The sequence below is a fragment of the Balearica regulorum genome, chromosome 16, assembly GCF_011004875.1.
Source record: "Balearica regulorum gibbericeps isolate bBalReg1 chromosome 16, bBalReg1.pri, whole genome shotgun sequence".
Classification (NCBI taxonomy): Eukaryota; Metazoa; Chordata; class Aves; order Gruiformes; family Gruidae; genus Balearica; species Balearica regulorum.
The window spans coordinates 9,609,053-9,627,238 of NC_046199.1; the positions used below are offsets into that span (position 1 = coordinate 9,609,053).

The following is an 18,186-nucleotide window of genomic DNA, read 5'->3' on the forward strand; positions in this document are numbered from 1 at the left end:
ATACCAACAGCCTGCAGCAACTTGAGGCGAGAAGCAAGTGAAACACTCTGTTCTGTCCTGCTGGCTTGTTTGTCTGTTGGTTCTCTGGATGTTTCTCATGAAGGGACGTACTAAATAACATCTACAGTCTGATGTTTCCTTTCCAAGCCAAACACCGGCTGTTTCCCGAGACGTACCTGTGCTTGACTAAGGGCTAGGGAACTGTGAGCCCACACTTACCTTCCAAGTCCCGTCACCTTGCTCCCTTCACCCCTGGTGTTGCAATGTGTGTTCACCAGACGTGCCTTGAGCTTCCTCACGCCGTTTTTCTGAGCTCAGAGCGTGGGACTGCAGTCGCAGCAGCAACCATGGCAGCAAGGGACGAGGCTGGAGAAACTTTTAACAGGGAAAAGCAGCAGCTGTGGCACTGGCTGGGGTTTACAGCGTGATACCTCAGGGAATTGCTGCTAGGAAGCTCTGGCAGTCACTACTGATTTAAACAGCACGGCTCAGGGGGAGCAGTGAATGTATGACTGGAGTTGGGAGCTGCTCTCTTAAATTTAAAAAGGGCACTGGAGAGCAGGAAAATCGGTTGTGAGAGAGGCCAGCAGAGCTCAGTTGCTGCTCGGTGTGCTGTGCTTTCAGAGGAAGGATGCCTGGCTATGTTTGAAGCATCTGCTTGGTGGTTAGGGTTTGGTTTTGTTTTTGTGGGGTTTAGGGGTTTGTTTGTTTTGAGGGTTTGGGTTTTGGTTTTTTTTTCTACTTCTGTAGTTAAAACTACACCTCTGCAACTGGGTCCAAGAGCAAAGGGGTTGGTGTGATACCCAGTCCTGGAGGAGAGATGCTGCAGGGAGGACCAGGCTGCGGAGCTGGGACTGTGACCTCCCCTGCTGGAGTCCCAGGGGTGGGGGGGATGCTTTTCCACCTCCCCAGTCTCCTCCAGTGAGGGATCTTGGGTGCTCTGAAGGAAGGTTAATTAAACCTTCCCTTCCTGGTTATAGGCTTGATGGTGGTTTTGTCACTTCCTGGTGTCTAAGTGTGCTCCTGGCAGCTCTCATGGGTACAAACCCCTGGTTTCCTTTGGGGCTGGGCTCCAAACTGCAGCATCCCGTGCAAAGGACAGCTGGGCGGAGGGGGATGTGGCTTTCTTCCCTGCAAAAACCCAGGACCTGGAGCATATGAAGCCCCAGCAGCCTTGTGAGCACCCGCCTGCTCTCTTGTAGCCGGGGCAGAAGGCTTTGACAGCGACATTCCTCTTCTGTTCATCTCTTGCCAACAGCCTCGGTGGGCCGGAGCTGCTCAGAGGGGCTCGGAGAAGGTTTGTCCTGGAGCCTTTTTAGTTGCTTCTCTCTCCTTCCTCTTTTTCCTGTTGTTTCCCTAAAATGAAACAACCTGGTATTAAATCAGCAGCGGCAGAGCCAGTAACCAAAACAGCATCTCCTCTTTCCTGCTCCTCTGGTTTTACCTCATGATTTTCCTTTTCTTTCCTCATCGCTTGGGACTTGCTGGGTCTCTTCTGGCTGCTCCCGTGTTTCAGGGGGGTTCATGCTGAGCGTGTGTTATCGACTGGGGATGTGGTGGCTGATGAGAAACTTTTCCCACAGTGATGCCTCCAGTGCTGCTGCCTCCCCGGGAAGATGCTCATCTCTCCCTGCAGCTCCCGCTGCTGCGGTTTGTCTCTGCTGGCTCCGTGGGGCGAAGCACAGGGCCAGGTGATGCAGCCCGCCTGTTCCCGATGCATTTCCAAGCCGGTTGCTCATGCAGCAGCGTCTCTGGGATGTCTCAGCAGCTGGGCTGGATGAGTTGGGGGGTTATTTTAAGTCTGTAACTGGGTGAGCACCCAGCAAAGAGGAGGGAGCTGAGATTCACCGGGGAAGGGAGAGCAGCAGGTGCTCCCAAAGAAGCCTGAAGCCACGTTTTGGGGTGTGGTGGCACATGAAAGAGACTTGGCAGTCATCGTCCTCCCCTGCCAGCAAGCGCCCGTGGACAAGATCATCCTCTTGGCTTGAAATGAAAACTTTACAGGGGATTTGGGATGTTTGTCTCCTACCTGTGAGGAAGAGGATGGGAGCCCTTATCCCAGCAAAGCACAGCCCCCTTGCTCCTGCATCACTAGGAGTTTCCTAAACCCCACAGCACAAGGTGCCATGTGGTGGCCAGGCAGCGCAGCGCCCTGTGCTCTCACTCTCAGTTCGGGCACTGTCATCACCTGGCTTGGAATGGAGAGTTTGGGAAAGTCCAGTGCAGGGCACTGGAACTGCCTAGGCCATCAAAAGGGAACCTGCATCATTTTAAAGGACAGGGTGAGCACCCGCGCCCAAAAATGGGATGGCTCGGGCAGAGGAGCGTGAGGTGCAGGGGCTTCATTGGGAGCATTGGAGGTGGGGGGAAGCCAGATTGCTCCGTCCCGCAAAGTGGGAACAAGCAGATAAACAGCAGAATTGAAAAGCAACTGATTGCAAAACACTGGAAGAGCCCCTTTTCCCTGCTGGCACCATGTCCCGACTCTCAGCCGAAACTGTGGCAAGTGTTTTTTAAGGAATTTAACATTTAGGCTGATGAGAGGGGTTGGACAAGTGCTCCAGCAGCCGGGACCCTGCGCTCATTCCCTCCGGGGCTGCATCCCTGGCCAAGCCGGCAGCATCCGGAGCCAAGCGATGGTGCAGCGCTCCCAGCCCAAGGCCCGCTCACTATGCCCCTGTGAGCACGAGCAGCTGGGGCTGGCCCCGTGCGTGCGCCGGGGTGGGTTCAGCATCTCTTCGTGGGTGCAGACTCTGTGCAAGGTCAGTGCTGGGGGGCCCCGCACGTAGCCCATGTTTTGGAGGGGGAGAGGTACTGGGTGTCCTTGGGAGCATCAGTGCTGGAGCTGGGCTGGGGATTTGGCAGCCGCTGAAGGAAGCTGGGGCTGGAGTGAGGAGAGGGTGAGGATGCGTGATTAATGGCAATGACTCCATTGGCAAATGGGATTCATCATCGTTCATTTCTTTAAAACGTGAGTCAGAAGCAGCAGACGGGAAAGGCCGTTAGAACCGTGTGGGGAGGCTACACGCCAGCGGGGCCGTGCTGAGGCGAGCTGCGGTGCCCGGGCAGCGTTCCCACACCGGCACTGGGGTCACTGGGTATGGGACGTGCTGGATGGGGGGAAAGTCAGGCTTTCACCCGCCAGTGGGATACAGCAGTGTTCCCCAGGGAGCAGGCAGGAGCGCCAGGAAGCTTGAGCAACTGGGAAAAACTCTCAGATTCTTGAGCTTAAAAAAAAGCTGTTTCCCTCTAATTGCAAGTACTCGTTTGTTCATTAAAAGGAAGAGGCTCAGCACCGCGGTCCTGGGGCACGCAAGAGCTGGCAGCCCACATGGGGATGTGCAGGTGGCAGGCTAGGTGCAGCACCCTCAGAAAAAGCGCAGGTGATGAAGGTGCTGCACAAACCTCATTTAAAACCGAGGGCCGTTGTGCATGAGCGCTGGGGGGCTGAGCGTCTCGGATGCCACTTGGAAAAGCAGCAAACCCTCCGGTTACTGCCGACGGTGATGGGCTGGTCCCTGGCACCTGCCCCGCTGCAGCCCCACGCTCAGCCCCGGCGGCAGCGCACGGATCGCGGCGGGCGGAACGGTGTTTCGCAGATCCCTGGTGGTCTAGTGGTTAGGATTCGGCGCTCTCACCGCCGCGGCCCGGGTTCGATTCCCGGTCAGGGAAATCTCATTTTTGCCGCGCTCTCCCCGCTTTTCGGCCTCCCCGAAGCCCCCCCCCCCCCCCGAACCCCCCCACGTCGCGCACCCACGCACACCGCGCTGCGGGCTCGTGCCCGCGCCCCGCGGGGGTGGGAGCGCTGCGTGCCGGCGGTGCGCAAGCGCAGTGCGCGGTGCGCTGGCCCCTCCCCCGCCCGCCGTCGGCGTCGCCGGGTCCCGCTCGGTGTCTGGCGGCGGCGGTGAAGTGGTGCCGCCGCGACCGGGGGCCGCTCGACGCCGGGAGGAGCCGCCCGCACCGTGGGGGCCGCCCCCTGCCCGGGGCTGCCCGGCCCCTGCCCGCCCGTGGGGCGCAGGTGAGCGCGGCGGCGGGGACGGGCCTCGGCGGGCCCGGCCCGCGGGTGGAGGCCAAGATGGAGCTGGTGCTGCCGGCGGGGGGCGGGGGGGGGCCGCGAGGGGAACGGGGTGTGTGGGGGGGGCGGGAGGGGGCCGGGCAGGCAGGGGCGAGGGGGCGGTTTGGGGCGGCGGGGGGGAGAGGGGACCGGCGAGGCGGGGTGCCCCGGGGGAGGGTGGGATGGCCCTGCCTGCAGCTGCCCGCGCCCGGGGGGCATGGGCTGGGGGCGGCCCTGGGGGCGGCCCTGCCCGGCGGGGCGCAGTGTCCCCCCTCCTCGGGAACCTCCCGCCCGGGGTGGGGGGGGTGGAAGTCCCTGCTCCCCTCCTTCCCCCCACAGGCGCCTTCCTCCGGGGCGGTGCAGGGGCCTGGCTCCTCTGCCTCGGAGCTGTAAGGCTGGAGGGAAAAACCCCAAACAAAGGGCCTGGAAAGGTGAATTCTAAATGAAAGTCATTTGTGTTGTGGGTGAGCGGTGATTCACGACGGCTGGTTTTTTTGCTGGAGGGATCTGGGGTGATTTTTGCATCCTCTTTCCTTACATTATTCTGCTTCATTTAAAAAAAAAAAATTGTAACTGCTCAGATTATTATGTGCTTAATGAATGACGTATTAGCAACGGGAAGTAAATCCAGCCTTTATAATGAGAAACTTGCAAAGGCAGCATAATTCCATTTATTTGTGCAGCATCTTCTGGTTCTTGAATTAAGAATTCCGGTCAGGTAATTCTGGTGGTACAGAATGCAACTGGATGAAACAGAGACAGCGAATTCACTGATAACACCGTGCTCTCGCTTTTATGCTTTATCAATATCTTGCTGTTATACCATAGTGACACAACACCATTGACTTTATTACCGGAGTATATTACACTGACGGAGCCGTTTCTCCCTTGGAGAGGAAGGTGAAAGCCGTCTGTATGACACAGAAAGGAAAGCCAAACGGGTTTATCTTTTTTTTTTTTAGGTTTGTTTTTATTGGGGTATTAATTTTCATGTGCTGTGAGACGTTGCTGTAGAGCTGTGCACGCTTAATATTCTCTCTCCTGTGGTAAAGCTTAAACAAATGGCATAAATTTGGTACATCATCTTACACCAGTATGAAGTAATTCCTCTAGCTGATGTCTGCGTAATGTTCTCGTGCTAGTTTATCTTAAGGAAACAGAAATGTTATACGTATGTTCAAAGACTGTATTAGTTTGCTGCTATTGAAGCAAAAACTTGTAGGCCGCGTTCACCCAGTGGCTGACCAGGGGTGTTTCACCCATTTCATTGGGTAAATTAAGCTATCAAAAGTATGCATATCTGGAAGGATTTCCTTTTGAAACGCATCAGGATTGTGCTTATTTAAATTCTTGAATGGGAGCAGCCGCCTTTAAGTGGAATCTATTCTTTTGACCACAATTTCAGGAGAGACGTTTTCAAGTTCTAAGGCATCTGTTGGTTTCAGGCTGCTTGGGATCAGCGTTTGCATTTTTTTGTTTGCTTCTGATAGAAAATGAGAGAGTCCTAATCTGATTAAGAGGGCCTGAGAAATAAATGCCAAATTCATTTGCATTAATGAATTAGCTCTAATAATTCAAGTACACTGTGATCTGGGAGGGGAAAAAAGAGGGGAAACAAAAGCAAAAGTCAAAGCAAAAGAGGGGAAACAAAAGCAAAAGTCAAAGCAAAAGAGGGGAAACAAAAGCAAAAGTCAAAGAGAAATTGACTTTTAATATATCAAGTGTAGGATGAAAAGAAGTTTATTTTTATTGAGCAGCTTCCTGTGGTTTTCTCATGGTGCCCTAAGGATTTTGGATAAACTTGTCATGATGCTGGCCGTGCAGAAGCTGCTTTGTGGATAACTCCAAGTTTGGAGATGAGATTTTCAGTCAGACAGCTTTTTATAAGCATAAATAAATGCTTCTTTCCCTCCCTCCTTCGTTTCGTCTTGGTGATTGTCCACGGCATTTAAATGAAAGGGGAGATGCTGCAACGTGGTCATTTTCCTCCTAAATTTTTGATGTATTGTATTGATAAATTGCAGGCTGTAGGTTCGAAGTGCTGGAGAAACCAAAGAAGAGATTTCCCAACTTCGCAGGGTAGCTGCGTGCTATATTTAACCATCTTTTATCAGTGAGTGTCTGAAAAAACGGATGTCTTTGTACCATGTTCTGTCTCGTAGCGTAGACCTTATATCCATGTTGATTATTCCCGTGAAGTATAAACGCTCTCGCAGTTTTTCCTAAACGCCAGGCAGTCCTCCCCCCCCGGTCAGTTGGTGGTTCGTGGGCCTCGTTTTACAGCCAGTTTGCAGTATGTTGGTGTGGTTTGTAGCTGAGGTGACACAGTCACCGACCTGACTTCAGTTGTGAAGTTACCCAGGATGGTTGGAACCCACCAGAGACTTGTTTCGCAGCGGATGATCAGATTAGGGGTCGAAATACAGCTGTGATGCGGCCAAGCTTTTTCTTACCATGCCGTATGAAGGCATCCGTTGAGTCAGCGGTGTTCCTTGGATCTTCGTTCTTTGGAGCAAACTGAGTGGTACCAGAATATGACTTTGGCACCTAACAGTATAAACGTTGATTTTTAAGACTTTTGGCCTGATTTGCAGGTTTTGCTGTTAGGGAGGTGGTAGTTGTCAGCAATGGTGGTGTTAATCATCACATTTCTTCTCTTTGTGAGCTTCAGGAAGGATTTTTGTCTGTGTTTAAGCATTTTGATAGCGAATACTAATGGAAGCCCAACTGGATTACTTAAGAAATCATGTTTTAGGTTAAATGTAAAAAGTTGCTGATAGGACTCTTTTTTTTGATTTTATGATTTCAGTTGTCAGAACATCCTCTTTGGGGAAGTGGGCGCAATAAGAATGGGAGGTGGTTCTGCAAATCCTCTCTGTCTGTTACATGACTTGACTTGCACTAACAGCAGCGTAGCTGGCCTGTGGTAATTACCATATTTCCGTCTGTTGATCGGTTTGCCAGTGTTTTCTCTTTTTTGAGTATTGTCAATGTTAATAACCAGGTCAAAATATTTTTTGGGTATGTTTGGGAAGGGGTTGGCAGAACTTTTCTGCAAAGCTTATCCATAGGACTGAGCATTCCAGTATCCCTTCCAGAGCATGCAAGATGGCATCTGCCAGCATTTTCACTGCTCTCCCCTCAAACACACAGGCATGGGGATTAATTTAAGGTAATTTTAATAGCTGACTGATTTCCTTCACAGTTTGATCTCGAGCCGTGCAAGTCCTCTTCGTCTGGCTTTGCCGTCTGCAGTTGTAGCTCAGGGCTCTGCCGCAGCTCCGCTCGCAGCCTCTCTTCTCCAGGCTTACCTGCCTGGGCGCGGAATGAAGCAGCGCTAGATGGGAATTGCCACTGCCTAGGAAGACGTGGTTCATCTGTCGCTCGCCACTAGTCTGAGGAAAAGAGGTTTTCCTGGAGTGGGTGTATGCAGTTTGGCGAGTCGCTTGGTTTCCGTGAGGTGACCCCCAGCTTGTAAGCAGATGGCACGGAGGGCTGCAGTGGGCCGGTCCACGGTCTCAGGAAATATTTGCGTGACCACCTGTGCTGTAAGACAGATGGGTCATGGCAAAATACAGAGGGATGAGGAACATGGCTAACGCTGAGGACCAAAGTGTTGCAGTATTTTTTTTAACGTGAAAAAGCTGTTTTCCTGGTGCTCCAATAATTGAAGTAATTCAAATGAAGCAGTATTTGTTTAGGAGTGTCCATGTACGTATTTTTTGTATATTTAACTCTCTAGCTACCTGTCCTGGCCATCAAAGCTCTTCCACACATTCAGGATGATGTGGTGACTGTCTGGATATTTGCAAAAGTAGAGACTTGGAGGATAAAAAGGAAGTTGAGGAGTGGTCTTGTATGCTGTCAGCAGCTTGCCAACGCTTAGAATCTCTCAAGAGCTGTTTGGGAATTCTTACCATTGTTTTAATGTATTTTTTTTTTATCCTTATAGTTTTGTTGCTATGCCAACTACTATCTGTTGATACTGGTTGGTTAACCAGTGCCTGCTTTTAATCTTGAAAGACAGGAGTTTGAATGGTGTTATCTCTTAAGATTTACTTGGAAGTTCAGTTAAAGTATTTTCTTAATCCATAAAAACATACGAAGCACAGTTTTCTTAGAAAGTACACGTTTTAGCTTCTAGGCACTTTGTTTCCTTTTTCAGGCAGTGTAAACTGATATAAAAGAACCACATTTCAGAACAAAAGTTCCTCAAGCGTGTAAATATGTTTAATGAAGTGATAGTAACTACCAAAAAACGTAACCATTTTTTGGGGTGTGTGCATAGAATAGCTAAACAATAATAATTATTGATGTTAGATGGTGGGGGTTTTAGTGCATTGATGATGTCTAGGTTTTTCTTGGGAGAACGTGAATAAGATTGCTTTAGCATATGTTCAAATTTCTTATGGCCTGGCACCTCCTCCTAATTGCACTTATCTTGTATCTGCATTGCACTAAAATGTGCTTTTTTTAAAGTCATTCTTCAGCAATGCTGAAACGCTTTCAGTGCCAGCATGTCGTAGGGCCAACTGTAAAATTTCAGGATGTTTTTCCTCCAGGTGCAAGTTTTTCATCCTCTTGTGCGTGCATTGGTAGCAGAAAATTGAAGGCGTGTGGTGCGCAGTGGTACGGTAGTTCCCATGCAAACAGAACGAGTCTTCTAGGCCCAAGTAAATTTAAACTAGCAGCTGCTATCTCGTCTTTCGTAATCTGCTCAAGTATTTTGTAACGAGAGCAGAGTCTTTCAATGAAAGTTTGTTGGTTTTATTTTTCTTTTTAATATCCTTGAGTACCGTGATCTAAACTTTGTTGGGTAAATGGCTGAGCAAACAAAAAAAACCCCAGTGGCATTTAGGTACCTCTTATCAAAGCACTGCTGACGAACCTTTTTTTTTTTTTTTATGGCATGATCTAAATGTGCTTTCACTAACTGGTATTTTTGTGATGGTCTGATGACTTCCGACAGATGAATGATGCGAGAAAATAGTTCTTTAGATCTGATTGCAACGACGGGCAGTGTCTAACACCAGTGGGGAGAAGTTGATAGAAGAGCACAACCGGCGATCCAGCCAGCGCCCCGTGCTTCCCCCCGCCTGCCTTCTGGGCTTCCTCTTCCCGCCGAGAATATACATTTATATATCTGTCAAGAACTGTTTTTAACTGCTTGCTCTAGAACACTGACTTACATCATCCTACTTTTGCTTTTGTCACATGGGACTTTACAATCCTGACTTGGTTTCCTCTGTGTCTTACTAAAGTTGCATGAGGTGGCAGTGGTAGGGGTTCTGGAATATTTGTGGCTTTCACAGGACAATCTGCAGAAAAAGTGAATATGTAGCACCTGTATGTTGATAATATTTTGCAGTGTCAATAGGAAAAGTCCAGAGTTTACTGATGGCATTACAGGAGCCAATTACACAGTTATAAAAAGTAGAAACTTGCACTGGTTTTCTGTTTGCTTTTCCCCTTTAAATTTAAATTTTTGGCTGTATTTCAAATGAGAAATATTCTTTTCCTTTCCATCTGTCATTACATATTTTTATGTCTTAACAGGATTTTCTGTTACTGTGATGGTAACATCTTAGCAATTTTATATATGCTCAGAAATAGTTTGTAATTTGGTGTCACAGTTCCAGTGCATGGTTTGTATTGTGGGCTTTTGCCTAGGCTGGGTCAGTCACTAAAGCATTTTCCTTATGAATCTGCTTCTCCTGGCAGGAGGTTTTGGGCACACTTACTGTAAAAAAATAAACAGGATTAAAGCTGCTTGTAGAGAGGAGGGGGACTGGGGAGCCTGACTCCAGTCCTTTCTGCGGGTAGTTACTAGTGACAATGTGTGCAATAATCTAGAAGATGCCAAGTTCAGGAAACTCATTCTACCAAGACCAGGTTGTACCAACTGAGATATTTATAATTTCAGATTGCATTTATTGTTACTTGATGGTATGCAAGTAAGGGATTTATTTTTTTTAAAATATGTTAAGAAATGTCTTAATTTTTCTTCTCTGTAGTCATGGTGTCAGCATGAAATTTGGCGCTCCTGCTTCTGATATTTAGAAGTACGGGGAGGGGGATCGGCAGACAAAGTGGGACATGTTAAGACCTTGTTCAGATGCTGGAGCGTGGCAGTGTGTGTTTGGGAGACACGTGACGCTGTGATAACTGCGTGTAGAAAGGCAATGTAGTTAACGAGTGTTCATGTGCTTTTACGAAGGGCGTTACAGGATCCTTGTGAAATCATCTGGTATCTGCACAGGGAATTGAAGCAGTGCTGTGCTTTTTTTTTTTTTTTAAAGTTCTGCTCTAGTTCAGGTCCATCAGGGACTGGAGTTATCCTGATACGGTTGCAGGTCAGGCTGATAACCGCTTTGATCTGAGACAGTTGGACTGATCTGATGCGCCTCAACTGACTTGATCTACATGACGTTTTGGGCAGGGAACCCAGCTGCATACTGGGAGCTCTGGAGAGGATGGGATGGTTCGGAGCAGTTGGTGGGACCTGGGTGGGAGCAGATGTCTGTTTCTTTTCCTTCTTGCCTGCACAGTTTAGCTTTTGCTGCTCCTAGATCCTCCGCTCTCTTCCCAGCACCCCCTTGGCATCTCTTCACCCGGTGCTCCTTGAGGAGGAGGGAAGGGGCCACGAAATTGTTTGATCCCTTCATTGAAGTCTGAGGTGAGCTATTTCTCAGAAGCTATAACCAGACATATTTCCTGTTCTAAATTGAGTTAAAAATATAGATTCAGTTATTTTTCAGAGCAGTGAATTGATTTAAGTTCCAGGTTCATTCTGAGTTGCTGTTCTTTTCCATCTGATAACTAACAAGCTCTGTCGCACAGGAACGCTGCTTCTCTGCACGGGTACTATTCTGATGTGTCTCAAGGAGTTATTCTGGTCTGAGTGGTGAAAGAAAAATAGGCGATAAGCCAGGTCTTTTCTTTAGAAAGTTTCTTTTATCATCGTTAGGGTTTGGTTTGACAAATCACTTGTCAATCATTCTTTTGAACACCCTAATGTTAATGTTGGGAAATAACGTTCTTGCTTTGAGTAGACCATTTTTATCACATAGCAAAATAAATGCATATTGAACAGAAATATTTTGCCTGGACAGTAACTAGTGAAAATATTTATCTTCCTTAATAACTGTATCCCCCTTACTTTCTTTTCCTACAAAGCTCCCTATTTCCACACTCACTCACTTCATTCTTGTTGCACTTGTAAAAATTGCTTTGCCACAACGTTTGCTGTTCACAACTAACTTAGGAAAACCAGGCAAACAGAGTTAGTCAGAAGGTGTTTGGAAGGTGCGTAGTTAGAATTTTCCAAGCATACATCAGTATTTCAATGAGCGGTTTGGACAACAGGGACAACAATCAACATGACTTTATATTTTTTAAACTGGTCCCGAGATATAATATATGTTGGATGAAATACCCTGGCTGATGAAAAATCAGTGTCTTCTGTAGTTGTGCTACGATGTGCAATTCCTTACCCCGGTTTCCTGCATCTTAAACCCATGTTTGTTCCAGTGACTTCTTCTGTTGACGTCTTCCATGTAACACCCAGTTAGTCCCTCTTGCATGTTAAAAATTATCTTTCTATAATGACTTTCACTCTTCCTTCCTTGCTGTTTTGAGGCTCTTTAAATGCGTAGATCTCAAAATTTTATTTAAAAATAACCCTAAATGAGGAAAGGTGCTATTTTGCAACTAATTCTGTTCCTCTTGAGTACATCTTCCTGAAGATCTTCAGTTTGGGGAATACGCGTAAGAATAACACTGGTGTAACGTTGCATCGACTGCCTCACGTTGTGTATACAGGCAGACTGAAGAGATGTATCATGCTCTGGTGTTAGTTAAGATCAGAGGGAGAAATAAAAGCATCACCATCACAAAAACTGTACAGTTTTCTGGCTTTGTTCTCAGTTACTACTTTAGGTGGAAAAAAAGACTACATGTGATTGACAGTTCTATACTTGACACTAAAACTAAAAGGCATGTGCGTTGGGAATGGCAGTGATTAAATTATGCATCGGTATAATAGTGCCCTTTTTGTTCTGAGTCCTCTGTAGCGCGATTCCGGTCTGAAACCTTAGTTTATAAAATCTATATGCGTTTAGATGTTCTATTTCTTATCCCAAATACAATGTTAGAAAAGTCGGGTATAATTAAACTCTAGAACATGTTTTTTCCTCAAGTGCCTGGTTTGCAAACTAAGTCTATGGTCTGAAATTCAAGCTGGATCTTTTCTTGTTAATCACTAGTGAGTTAGTGGGAAAATCACTAGGACAAATACCATTCTCAGTTGCCTTATTATTTCTAAATTATGGGGTGAGGTTTTTTTTAAGCAGCCATGAAATACTGTTGCCAGACTGAATGGCGGAACTGAGGCCATGCTTTGTCACGCAGTTTGCAGATTAAATGTATGCGGAGTGAGAGAACAGTGGAAATAAACATCAGTATGGTTTCTGGAGGAGTAGTATAAAATAAATCTTTTTGTTGGTGAAATCACACTGTATGACTAGAAAATACCAAAGAGTTTATCTCCCATAAGAAAATGTCAGTTTACATTAAAACCCCTTTTAATCCAACCCTACGATTTGTTTGGATATTTCTGGCCAAGGGAGCTGGGTGGAGACAGTGTACAAGGTCTCTGGTCCTGACCACCTCACGATCCACACCGACTCAAATGTATGAGTTGTAAACTGCTTAATAAGTTCTTGGCATATTATAAGAGTATAGTTACATTAGTGGTTCATTCATAGTGACTTTCTTCAGTGCTGTGAAAACTTTTGGATCCCTAGGAAATAAATGGGTCATCTATCCCAAGGTGCTTTCTGCTCTGCCTTACTGTGTGTTTGCCTCTGGACCTGGGCTCCCTTTTAGTTGACCTAAGAAGAAACAAAAATATTTGCAATGAAGGCATGCCCCTCCAACATCACCCAGCCCTCAAAAGAAAAGGAATTATGTTGTATTTTCCTGCCAAAATAACAAGTAAAAGTTTGAGTGATTATAAGCTGTGCCGGTCAGTTCAGATTTTATTGTAAAAGTCTTAAATCTTAACTTCTTTTATGTTCATGTGCTGGGGAGTTGAATGGGGCAGGTACAAAACTCATGTCTTTGTGCTTTTTAAACTGGTTTCTGTAACATTTGACACTGTCCAGTGAGGAGGAATCTGTGGTATTAGGATGACTGAAGAATATATATATATATATATTTTCTTTTGTTTGTATCAGTTTAGTATATCTGTATTTATGACTTGCCATTTCACTTGCGGTTTTTTCAGGACTGTTCTGCTGTTCCGTGTTTGTGCAGGGATACTTCTGGTTTGCAGAAGTGCAGGGTGTGCTTTGAGGTCTTGCGATTGCTGGGCAAGTGTCGTCCTTAATTCAGGTGAGACTGGCTGTAGAAAAAGCAATTCGTGGTTTCTCTGTCAGTTATCAAGCTGAGTTCTGGGCAGATGTTTACCACCTTCTGCTTGGGTTTGTGTTCACCCCCTCACAACGTTCAGAGGGTTTTTATCCTACAGCCTGTGCCCCATTTGTGATCGGGGGACCGCTTATTCCTGGTGATGTTTCGTTGTTTCTTTGGTTTTGTTTTCATTTGGGTTTTTTGGGGTGGTTGGGTTTTTTTGAGGCGTAACTGGGTAGTGCGGTTCGGTGGCAGGCAGTGCTCGTGTCGGTATTGCAGCTTGCTCCCAGCACTTCAGTTCATGCTAGCGTAGAAAAGAGCATGCAATTTAAAAAATGTTAATGGTGTGATTATAATTTTAATCTGTAGTTTCTTGAAAGCATTGATTTTGAGGGTGGTTTTGAAAGTTGTTGAAAATGTTATTTTCAACCTTTAACATCTTTTATGATACTGACTGCTCAGCCCTGGCATGTTTTTCTCAGCTGCAGGACTGCAGGAGCAACTTCCTATTGTGTTTGTGGTGTTTGACTAACAGGGAATGGTGACAGTCGGTGCCTTTACGCCAAGGACCTGTCACCCGGAGTTGCTGTAGCTCTGCTGACCTGGATTCCTGAGCCGTTGTCATGGCTTGGAGTGCCTTAACCTGCAGCTATACCGGCAAACTGCTCCGTTGCCAGATCTGCATCAGAAAGTTATGTCAGCGTGTACCTCTGGAATAGAACAGGTTGTTATTAAAACTCACATTTATTGGCTTATCGATGTCCTTACTAGGCGCAACCACTAGCACAGCGGTTGATCGCCGGTGCGGATCTTCTCGTCTTTGGCTGCTCTGCTGGCTTTTTTGACTGAAGCTTGTGGGGTTGGACGCAGCCTTGCAATTAGGAAAGGAAAATGAGTGGTGGTTTTGTTTTGTTTAAATTTTTTTTTAACACTTCTTATTAGTATTCAGTCTTACCTGTAAAGACGACACATCTGTTGTGCTGCTTTTGCCTTTGTTTCTTTATGATCTAATAAAGAAGCCTTTGCATGTACGTTAGAAGTCCATGTTTTTTGGTTTTTAGAGGAGGAAATTTAAAATGTTCTTTTCTCTGGCAGTCTCTGTGAGGAAGTGAAATAATAAAACAGTGAAGTCTCCTCCCCACTCTCTACAAAAACTGGGGTAATGCAGTTGAGCAATTAGGGGAAGAAAGGATTTTTAGATAGGCTTAATTTTTAAACTTTGCAAAAGAAAAAAATCTTTGGAACTAAAGTCTTCACAACTTAAGCAACACGTATCTGCTCAGTTAATTAGGCATCATCTTAGGCTGGGAGGACCTGATGAGATACATGAGGTAAAAGTAAATCGGGGGGGGGGGGGGGGGGGGAAGTTTCTTTTCTACCTGTATTATTAAATAAATAAGCTTAATTTTTAGAGTAAAATCTTGTAGATTACTAAACCCTAATTACCCTGTGAAATAGAAAGACAGGCTCTGACGTTACAGAGGAAATTACATTGGATTCCTGGTGGTCGTGTAAAGGCATTTTAGCTTTTCCTGAAGTAGGTGGCTTTGCTTTATAAATTCTATTCAGTTCTGCTTGTTGTTTTTTTTTTTTTGTTCATAACTTTTTAAGAGGAAGATTTGTGTGCTTGGTGGGGGAAGAGATAACTATTAAAGAACTGATGGCAGAGATTAATAACCTGAAAACAGAGGTAACGTTTCTCAAAAGGGAAACAGCAGACCTGCTCATTTTAGGTCAGGTTGAAGGTACGTGAATTACCTTCTGCTGTTGGTACAACCTGGTCTTTGTTTTCACTTTTTTACCCATTAAAATGACCTGTTCATTTCAAAGTCATTAACAAAGACTGTTCATGATTGAAACTGCCAAGAGTGTTTATTTGCCAACAAAGCAATTTCAATAATAAATTAGTTGTGAAATAATTTTGGTCTACTTTTTGCAATCTGTAAAACCATACTTGTACATTATTTAACCGGTGAAGGGAGGGAAAACCCTTATTTACCTTTTCATCTGCCTCCACAAATGATAGCAAAAGATGATGAGAACTTTCTTCTTTTTTTTTTTCCCCCATCTCCTGGTACTTTGGAGGAGTACAGAGGGTAATTTTCCCCTACCCTTCCAGATTAATTTCTGATAAATCTCTTTTTCTTTCCCTTGGACGACCAACTTGTAATTGGAAAGATGCGTTCATGTCTGGGAAGACCATTGCGTCATTTCTTTTGCCTCTCAGGCTGCTTATATGCCTTTTTTAGATGTACTCTTTGTTCCTTCTTTTTGACTAGGCAAAAACTGCCTGTGCTGTAAAAAGGTGCTGCTTAGACCGGTGTTATCTCCTTAACCTGTTGATAAAGTTGTTTTGCTTTCCTGTATGTTTATTATACAGCTACTGCTTCATGCCATAGAAATCTCCTCCTAGCCTGCCGGAAGTGGCAAAGCGTTTGGAGCAGGCTGTCGAGAGGTCCGTGATCACATTTTAACGATTGATCCAATTGCCGATCAATTTAACGATTGATGAATTGCTGAACCTTTTGCCACAGGAGTGAATAGACATTTTTTCTTTTATTACTGTTTAAAAGCCTTTGGTTGTCTTACAGGTGTGATATAATAGTATAAATCCCATTTTTGAGTGGGTAAACCCATCTGTTTGTTCAAAGACTTTTTCTATATTTCAAAGGTTTAATGCATTGACTATATTGGTATAGTCATTAGCAGCGTGATTTTTGTTATTGATACCGTTTATTCACCTCACCTGGCACAAATGGAGCTGTATGTCTGTACAGAAGCTTTGGAAGAAGTTTTAAGATATTTCTTCTCTAGAAGAAATAAGTGACCTCAGTATCTCTCCACCCACAGTAGTGAATGTTGTGGTTGAGGACAGAAAATGTGAATCTAATACTTCACATTTTTTTCCCTCTAATATGGAAAACCTTCTTTAGTAGGTTTGAATCTTACTCTTGTATAAGGTACAAGGTTACAAGTCGTTATAACAGGTTGATCAGACTTAAATGACTAAATTTTAATCTACTAAGCTCATTAGAGAAACAACACTTGTGTCACTGTAGTTAAGTTTGTCACAAGTTTCAGTGTAACATCTCTTTCAGTTGGTAATGATGGTTGTTACATCAGTTGAGACTTGAATTTAGCAGAAAAGTTGTGTTGTCCCAGGTTTCATTTATTTAAAAGCTCTGTGTTTCTGTGTTTGGTGGTTTTGGTTTTTTTAAAAGTTCATATTTAAGAGAATTTAATGCAGATTTTAGTGTCACAGTCTTTCACTGTTGGAAACGTATCTTATGTTCCCAACGCAAATGAATTTGGCCGTAGTGAGATTCTTTTTTGTGGGACAAGCATCTATGCATTTTGAAAATAATTCCCCGGATACTAGGTTGGCTTTACATCAGGATTTACATGTTAAAACAATGTTTTTATGGATAGGAGATTTCTCACAGGACCTTTAGTGAAAGGCTACAAACTGAATAGCAAAATTGAACTAAAAGGCTTTTGTGCTCTGATGTAAAAAAAAAAAATATAAGCAACACCAAAACCATCATTCTTGGATGCTTTAATGAAATAGTAAATGTTAGTGCTTCGATTAATAATTTAAAAATTACAGTTTTAATACAGCTATAGGACTGTTCATGAAGAATACTTTACAATAGTGGTAGTCTACTGAGTGCGCTTATTAGCCCAGTTTGCTTTGCCTTCAGCCTTTTCACATCATTTTCCAATACTCATTCATTCTGAAAGTGATGTGAGCAAGTAAGGATGTGAAAATAAAGATGTGGGAGTTTTTGTCGATTGAATTATTTACTTTTTTATTTAATTTGCCTTAATTGCAGCATTAATTCTTTAAATACTTTACAACTATGATATAGCTCGCGTACATGACAGAGATGGATTATGAAGCAAGGTATCCCAAAGATACTTGGCTCTTTTTGTTAACAACCTACGGAGCAGGATGATGACAATTCTGTTAATAGAACTGTTAAAGAAAAGTGGTTCTCCTACATCTGTTGGAAGAGGTTAGGGCAGACAGAAGAAACAGTTATACTTTTTATCAAAAAGAATCGATCTGAGAATGTGTCTGATTTCTCTAAGGAAAAGGTAGTTTATATCTCTCGGTTAGAGGAAGAGAAGGTGCTGAGCACTATTTATGGTAACAGCACATGGAGAAAATATAATATTAGATAAATGGGATTCAAATTTGCAGAACAACTGAGGCTGCTTTTGGTATGAGTAAAATGGTTGAAAGAGCAGGCAAACTTCCTAAGTGTATTTCTTCATTTGTGTTACAAAACTTATCATGATTGTAATGTGTTCCTGAATTTAGTTTGTATTTGTGTAGCTATGCTTGCTTTTGTTATCTTCATCATTCTTTAACCTTTTCTTCTGATTTTCATACTTATATATGTATTCTCTGCCTCTTAAATAGTTGCTTATTCCCTTCCCCTTGTTGGTTGGTTGGTTTGTTTGTGTTTTGAGTTTTTGTGGGTTTTTTTGAAACCAAGTAACATCCATGAATCTTGATTTTCCCACATCTGTCCTTCCATTTTCTCTCCTTTTGTTTGTATTGTGAATATCATGTAATCAGAAGGGGAGATATTTACAAGTAATTACAAGCAGGGTATTACGTAGAGCTCTGGGTCAGTGGATCTAGCCTGCTGAATAATGAGATTGGATGGGTAGATCAAAACATTCCTGAGTCACTAAATTAGAATTGCCAGTTG

General features: G+C 44.7%; 1 protein-coding gene and 1 non-coding gene across 3 annotated transcripts in view; both read left to right on the forward strand.

Annotated features, from left to right (window-relative positions):
* The first annotated feature begins 3,600 nt into the window (after nt 1-3,600).
* On the forward strand, nt 3,601-3,672 carry TRNAE-CUC (transfer RNA glutamic acid (anticodon CUC)). Its single transcript has one exon. It is a non-coding gene; the product is annotated as a tRNA-Glu (tRNA).
* A 161-nt stretch (nt 3,673-3,833) lies between these two features.
* DNAJC5 (DnaJ heat shock protein family (Hsp40) member C5) overlaps nt 3,834-18,186 on the forward strand; it is a 34,636-nt gene continuing 20,283 nt past the window's right edge. For both annotated transcript variants that reach the window (XM_075768764.1, XM_075768765.1), the window contains exon 1: nt 3,834-4,018. The gene's annotated coding sequence lies outside the window, so the exon portion shown is untranslated. The remainder of the gene's footprint in view (nt 4,019-18,186) is intronic.